Source organism: Rhinoderma darwinii, chromosome 2, assembly GCF_050947455.1.
Source record: "Rhinoderma darwinii isolate aRhiDar2 chromosome 2, aRhiDar2.hap1, whole genome shotgun sequence".
Lineage (NCBI taxonomy): Eukaryota > Metazoa > Chordata > Amphibia > Anura > Rhinodermatidae > Rhinoderma > Rhinoderma darwinii.
This window is the reverse complement of record NC_134688.1, coordinates 390,919,825-390,928,360: the sequence shown is the minus strand read 5'-3', so window position 1 is coordinate 390,928,360 and position 8,536 is coordinate 390,919,825. Positions and strand designations below refer to the sequence as shown.

Here is an 8,536-nt window from a genome sequence, read left to right as displayed (position 1 = left end):
TCAACAAAGAATTGCTTCACCAGAAGAAGATCAACGTTTTGGAATGGTCCATCCAGAGCCCAGACCTGAATCCCATTGAAAATCTGTGGGGTGACGTGAAAAGGTCTGTACACAGGAGATGCCCTCGCAATCTGACAGATTTTGAGCACTTTTCAAGATATGCCATGCTGATAGACTTCTACCCTAAAAGACTGAATGCTGTCATAAAGTCAAAGCGTAATTCAACAAAGTATTAATTTAAGGGTGTGCATATTTATGGAACCACATTATTTTAGTTCTTCATTTTTATTTTTCCACCCTAAGCCCCTGTTCACACAGAGTTTTTTTACACGTTTTTTTGATGCCGAACCCGCGCTGGAAAACGAGCCAAAAAACTACCGAAAATGCCTCCCATTGATTTCAATGGGAGGCGGAGGTGTTTTTTCTGCTCGCGGTAAAAAGAAGCCACATGCCCTATCTTCGGGTGTTTACGTCTCTGACCTCCCATTGACATCACTGGGAGGCAGAGAAAGCGTATTTCGTGGCGTTTTTGCCAGCGGCGCTCATTGGCCGCAGATGAAAAACACCACGAAAAACAAGGCAAATGGCGTGGAGGCAGATCAAAATCGGCCTCAAAATTCCAGATGGAATTTTGAGGCAGAATTTTTTGCCTGCAAAAAACTCTTTGTAAACAGGGTCTTAAAGATTTCAGTTTGTTTTTCAATATAATTGTACAAATTATAGGTCGCATTAAAGGTGGAAAAAGTTCTCAAATGATTAATCTTGGACTGACAAAAACATGTAACCTGACAAAAACCTGGCATTTTAACAGGGGTGTGTAGACTTTTTACATCCACTGTATATCGCTTGTAAAATGAACAAATGGTTTTATGCTCGAGTTACATTAACAAAATGGTGGAAAAAAAATTACACCTCATTGATTGCTAGAGAAAGCAAACATGGCAAGGAGGAGGTAGATGTGGGGAAAGAAGTTGGGGGGATCGCCAGACTGATGAATCTTTGCCCCAGGTGCTGGAGAACCTAGCTTTGACTCTGTTATAAGTCTGATGACATCACAATGGAGAGATTCTGTGGTGACCTCATAGTGCCCTGCATGGAATAGAATGTGTGCTGAGCATAGTCTCATTCTTTCATACTCGCTGTTGACAGGGGATTATATCTTTCTGTTAGCCGTAAATGAGAATGGAATTTTCTTGCTTTAGAATTTTGATTTTGCTGATTTTAATTATTAATCCTGCACAAGGTAAGGAATATCCCAATTATTTAGACTTCTTAAGTGTCCGTGTCGACTCATTATATTGCTTCTTATTCTTTTTTACAATTTGTGTAGCTAATAGGTATATGCAGAAATATAACTACTTATAACTATATACAGTGGGGGAGATTTATTAATACGGTCTTAAAGTTAGATCAGACAGGCAGAAACTGCACCAAATTATCACAGTGGCGCATGCCGTATGATAAACTTCACGCATTTTGCTAGGCATGTTAGATACTTTTCTCTTCTTTATACCACATCTGATCTGGCATACCTTAGTGTTAATATTTTGCACAAGTTAATAGACCATTAATAAAGCTGGCACATTTTACGACTCCTCTTAGCTATACCAATTTTTTTTAGACACTATTCAAAACTATCTTAGAAGGCGCAAAAAGTGTTTTAAACATGCAATACATTAAGAGCATGGCATGTATGCCAGCTGTCGGCACATTTTATGCCAGAATTCTGTCTCATTTCTCCCCCAGTATGTATAAAGTTTAATATTTATTACACAAGATACAAGTTAAAAGGGTAAAATGCTGATTTGGCAATACATTTCTGTGAAAGCTCCATGGAGAGGCGGTCACTGTAGAATATGAAAACATATTTGTTTAATCAGTGGCGCAGCTAGCAGGGGCGCAGGGGGGGGGCGGTGGCCCTGGGCCCTCTGATATGGTGGGTCCCAGGGGTGGGCTATATCCGTCCCCCAGCGGTGACGTGTCCTTGTCTCAATTGTATCTGCTGCTTCAGGATGCAGATACAGTTGAATCCAGTGCTGGAGTCACACACTGCAGTGGAGGAGCAGAGGGATCTCCTCCACTTGTCGTTGGAACGGGGTGAGTTTTTATATTTTGTTTTTTTTTATTAGGCACTATAGGGTATTATACTGTATGGGAGCAGGTGTGGGGGCAATATACTTTGGGGTATTATGCTGTCTGTTGGGGCATTATATGGGGGTAGCTATGAGGGCATTATACTATAAGCCTGACCCCGCCCGATGCGCCTCTGCATGTAAACTTGCATTTGGGGTCCCACTGGGTTGGGGTCCGCATAGATTTGTTTTGCCCCTCCTGTGCTAAACCCCTAGCTACGCCTCTGCTTAATTTAAGTCTTATTATATTTCCAGCTGCACCAAAAAAGAAGATCCTGGGGCAAAGCTATGTGATCAGAGGTAAGTGTAAGAGATTTATTGTCACATCATGAGCTGATTGTGTTCTATGAATGTCGGTATAATATGAGCGTCTATATTAGAGTGAAGCTCTGGTTTGGAGACACTTTATTATTATAGGGAATATTAGGTTATTCACATACTTCTATACTTTATAATGGCACTAATACATGTGGCACTTCTGCATGCGCCCTAATATGTCTAATAATACTATAGTGAAAGCGGTCAATGTCGGTGAAAATACTTTACCACATAGAGGGGATCACTGTGGATTTAGGGGTTCAGAGCGTGACAATAAGTGTTTAATTAAACTACAATTATCTTTATAGACGCAGGAAAGGCTAAGGATCCGGCAGAACAACTTGAAAGCCGAGGTAAGTGTCACAAGATCACGGATATGTCCATCTATAGCACAAATAACACAATTCACATCACTCCACTTCCTCATAACTTTATACCATATCTCCAGCAAAATCTCATGTACAATTTACCATCACTGCAAAACTCTCATAGGTGGAGGGAAACGGAGGAATATAGATCTCTTTACGCACATCATTCATGATTCTCTCTTATGTCTCTTCTATATAACCAGACTATAGAAATGAATGTTCTTTATTTTTTTTCTTCTGTGACAGTTCATGACCTTCACCTAAAAATACTTTTGCCCGGATTCGCCGTTATACTTCTCCTCCTGATCCTGCAGTGCATTATAACTCACTGGTAAGTTACTAAGGTCTTCTACTCGTCATATACCTACTAATTGTAATGGGAAGTAATATGCCTGGCAGATTGGTATATACATACATTATATATGCATATGTACATATGTAATCAGCATCTACATAGGCATAACCTGAAGCTCCTGGACCACAAGGCAATATCGGTATGAGGGCTCTCCACCTACCCTGTGCTATTTAGAATACTGGGGTCTTACATTGCAGTGGGGCCTCTTGGACCCCTAAGGCGCCATAGTCCACGTGTCTGTGTGTAAATAAAGAGAGAACTCAGAGCACATGTTTAATCTAGATCAGAGGATGTCTTAGTTCCCTGAATTTCATTTGAGATGAGTTGGACCTATACTGACTATCCACTTTGTAGTTCAGATCATGCCATATGAATTTTGCTGTAAAATAAAGTATTTTTCCACTGTAGTCCAAATCCCTAGAGAATTATTTTATTTAACATCAAATCCTAGAATTGAGAAATGTTATGTAAATGTTGTGTGATTGGGAAAAAATAAAAGTAAATAAAATAAATAAAATTTGAGAGTTGAGTTTTTCCGATTTCAAGATTTCCTCTTATATAAAATTTTTTTGGAATTGCATCAAAAAACCTAAATTAATTTGAAGGATTATTTATAGGAAAGGAAGAGGATTGAAGGATGAGAACTGCGAACTAGAATCTGTAGTTGTCCATTAGCCAGGTAACATGATTTCTTGTTCATCCACACTATCTTTGGACCTCACCGATCTCACATTAATAGCCCATATTATGGATAGATCCTTAACCCCTTAGTGACCAGCCTATTTTAGGCCTTAATGATCAAGCAATTTTTTTCGTTTTTCCATCGTTGCATTTAAAGAGATATACCTTTTTTATTTTTTCTGTCGAGATAGCTGTATGAGGACTTTTTTTGCGGGATTAGTTGTATCTTTTAATGGCACAATTTTGGGGTACATATAATTTTTTTATTGACTTTTATTAACTTATTTTGGGGGGAATAGAAAAAAACAGCAATTCTGCTATTGTTCTATGCATTTTAAAGTGACGCCGTTCACTGTGCTGCATAAATAACATGTTACCTATATTTTATGGGTCGGTACGATTACGACAATACCACATATGTATAGGTTTACTATGTTTTACTACTTTTGTACAATAAAAACACTTTTGAACTAAAATTATTTATTTTGCATGGTAGCTTTCCAAGAGCCAGTACTTTTTTATTTTTCCGTTAATTTAGTGATATGTGGCTTGCTTTTTTTGCGACGTCGTTTTCATTGGTACTTTCTTGGGTACATAGGACTTATTGATTAACTTTTATTATTTTGTGGTGGCATTGGGAAAAAAATAGCAATTCCGCCTAGGTTTTTTTACGTTTTTTTTTACAGTGTTCACCTTGTGGTTTAAATTACATGTTAACGTTATTGTTTATGTCATTATGGTCGGGGCCATACCATATATGTGCACTTTTATTTATTTTTGACCCTTTTACTAAATAAAACCAATTTTTTAGTGGAAAATTATAATTTTTTTAATTTTATTGTAATCTTTATTAATATATTTTATTTAACATCTATTACTTATTTTTTTAGTCCCACTAGGGGACTTCACTATGCGATCTTTTCATTGCAGATATAATGTTTTGGTATACTTAGTATACCAGAGCATTATTGTCTGTCAGTGTAAACTGACAGACAATCTATTCGATTTTTGTTAGGCCCCCGATACCATGAGACCCCATCGGAGGCCCGCGATCACATTTGTGGGCCTCCAATAAGGTGAGAGAGGGCTCTCCCTCTGTAAACAAGTTAAATGCTGCGGTCGCTGTTGACTGCAGATTTTAACATGTTAAACGGCCGCGATCAAAGCAAACTTCGATCGCTACCGTTGGAGCAGGTGCCCAGCTGTCATCAGATAGCCGAGCACCGGCTCCAGCCTGCACGGGACACCCCTGCAGGACTTATACTAGGCTGCCATGAAAAGGCGGCGGCCTAGACTAAGGCCCCTTAGTGACCGCTGTGAAAAGGCTGTTGTCACTAAGGGGTTAATATGATGTATTTTCATGAGGCTAACAGAGGGGTTTCCTTTGATCTTGAACCCCTTCTGTTAGCTAAAACAGAAAACAACATCTATGGTTCTTGGCACTCGTGTTGCCCACTATAAACAATACTGTATAGGGGCCCTGCACTATGAGGTGGAGTTGCCAAAATGGGACACTCTATATAATGTCTGCATGACACAGATTTAAATACTATTACACTGTCTATATTTTCTCGCGGTCATTGATCTAGAGGTTTATGTGTTTGTTGAGTGGATGATTACACCCGCTATGGAACTCTTCAATCTACGATTTCTATTGTAAGAAAAATTTCTATTAACTAATTAAATCTCATATGTGTTTTATCAGAAACGAAGGAGGAAATATCATCCAAGGCAAAGGACAGCGCTGAGATAGAACCATCCAGTTAGATTGTTTCTTGTTGTGTGACCTTCAGTTATAATGGAACTGCAGTCAATTTTGGAGATGTCAGATCAGCCGCTGGCCTGAAGACCCTGAATGAGTATCTGGCAGATAAGAGTTATATCAAGGGACATGAAATCTCCCAGGTTGATATCATTGTGGTGGAGTCACTGTCTGGCTCTCCTCCTGATGAACTATTCCATGTTCTCCGCTGGTATAACCACATTAAGTCTTATGAAGAACAGAAAGCTTGTCTGCCAACGTGAAGAACTTCATTCTCCACAGAACAATGTGGAGATTTGCAACAAAAGTATCATCTATTACCATCAATTTTGCAATATTATTTTATTGACGATCACACCATTCCTTCAATAAGTATGTTTGATGGATACAAGAACTGTCATGTCAGCACATCTGAACTATACTGGACCATTTAACAACTTCTTGAGTCTTCAGGTCCAGACACATCATGATGTTACCAGCAGCTCAAATGAAAAGAACTTTTGAAGCTGATCTTGTAACATTCAATGGACACCTCATTCAAACTGTCATCTGTGTGTCCTCTTTTATTGATCTTCACAATAAATATAATTTACTTAAAAAATGGTTTTCTTTTTTAAATTATTGTTATTATCATCATCATCATTATTACATGCACTGGTCTGAGGTCTACTTTGGTACTACCCTTACATTTAGTATTTATTGATTTATCACTGTCTCTCTGTATATAGGGCCACATAACCCCTGTAGATAATGCCACAGTGCCCTCTGTATATATCGCCAAAACCCCCTGTAGATAATGCCACAGTGCCCTCTGTAGGTAGTGCCGCACTGCTCTCTGTAGATAGTGCCACACACCCTCCTGTCGATAATGCCGCAGTGTCTTCTGTAGATAGCACCACACAGCGCCCCCTGTATATAGCGCCACACAGCGCCCCCTGTTGATAGCGCCACACAGCGCCCCATGTTGATAGCACCACACAGCCCTCCCTGTACCTTATAGCACCACACAGCGCCCCCTGTACATAGCGCAACACAGCGCCCCCTGTACATCGCGCCACACAGCGCCCCCCCCTGTACATAGCGCCACACTAGGGATGCACGATGCATTGAAACTTCGATACTGTTTCGATACTCTGCATCCCCAAACGGTTCGATACCGTTATTTCATGTATTTCGATACATAGCTGTGCGGACGCACAGCTAAGTATAGTAACACATGAATGTATGAGAGCAAGGCTGCGGCTGTGTAACACAGTCATTGCCCCGCTCCGGAGTTCAGATAACAAGTGTGCGGGGTCAGGATTATGTGATAAGTCCGGCGCTGCACTAATGAGCGGCGGCACTGAAGACAAAACACGGCAGGCGCACTGCAAAACACCCCCATGTTCTGTCCTCAGTGCGTGAACCAGCGCTCATTAGTGTAGCACCGGCCGCATCACCTCATGCTGACCGCGCGAGCACTTCCTGTCAGGAGCGGGGCAATGGCTGTATTACACAGACGCAGCCCCGCTCTATAACAGCGGAGATCAGAGAAACCTCTCATCTCCGCCGCTATTCCCCTGAATGCTGCAATCACAGCTGACTGCAACATTCAGGGGAAAATGAGAAGAGGGGATGCCCCTTGGATCGCGTCACAGGAATCCCTGCGATTGAGGGACATACCATATATGGGCAGACAGCCCAGGGTCCATTAAAGGACCCCATGGCTGTCTTACCATATTTCCTGTTAGGGCATACTTAGGTATGTCCTTACAACTGCCTGTGTACTATTAGTACAAAGGCTAATGTTCTGGCATATAGATATATACCAGTACATTACTATCAGCATATAGATATATGCCAGGACATTACAGTTTAAAAATAAAGTAAAAACATAAAGTAATATTAAATTTAAAAAAAAATAGACATACACCTTTTTTACAATAAACATTAAAATAAGTCTCAATACATAAAACATACACACATTCAGTATTGGCGCGGCCGTAATAACCTGCACAACTATTTTTTTGCATCATTTATGATGTGTACGCTGTAAAAAAATGTAATAAATACTGCTTTCTTTCACTTATTGTTGGGCACGAGGTGTGATGAATTTAACCTCCATGTGCCTCACATTAATAGTAATTAACCCCATCATGTACCTCACAAATCAACCCATTATGACCGAGAAACATGATGGGGTTAATTACTATTAATGTGAGGCACGTGGAGGTTAAATTCATCATCACACCTCGCGCCTCACATCAGAAAATGGAAGAACTTTTTCTTTTTTATTACTGTTTGCAAAGTATTGAATTGGTATCGAAATCGCAATACTAAATGAAGTATCAGTATCGAAGTCCAAATTCTGGTATCGTGACATCCCTACGCCACACAGCACCCCCTGTACATAGCGCCACACAGCGCCCCACTCTTCATAGCACCACACAGCGCCCCCCTGTACATAGCGCCACACATCGTCCCTATGTACATAGCGCCACACAGCGCCCCCATGTACATAGCGCCACACAACTCCCCCTGTACATAGCACTACACAGCGCCCACCTGGTACATAGCACCACAAAGCGCCCCCTTGTTCATAGCGCCACACAGTGCCCCCCTGTACATAGCACCACCCTGTACATAGCGCCACACAGAAAACAATATCTATGGTTCTTGGCACTCGTGTTGCCCACTGTAAACAATACTGTAAAGGGGACCTGCACTATGAGGTGGAGTTGCCAAAATGGGACACTCTATATAATGTCTGCATGACATAGATTTAAATTCTATTACACTGTCTATATTTTCTCGCGGTCATTGATCTAGAGGTTTATGTGTTTGTTGTGTGGATGAAAACACCCGCTATGGAACTCTTCAATCTTCGATTTCTATTATAAGAAAAATAATTTATTTCTATTAACAAATTTTTTTTAACTGT

At 40.5% G+C, this 8,536-nt stretch overlaps 1 long non-coding RNA gene across 1 annotated transcript; it reads left to right on the top strand.

Annotated features, from left to right (window-relative positions):
• Positions 1-2,756: 2,756 nt before the first annotated feature.
• Positions 2,757-6,164, top strand: LOC142741394 (uncharacterized). Its single transcript, XR_012881117.1, has 4 exons — positions 2,757-2,803; positions 3,065-3,149; positions 3,791-3,852; positions 5,560-6,164. It is a non-coding gene; the product is annotated as an uncharacterized LOC142741394 (long non-coding RNA).
• The last annotated feature ends 2,372 nt before the right edge of the window (positions 6,165-8,536 follow it).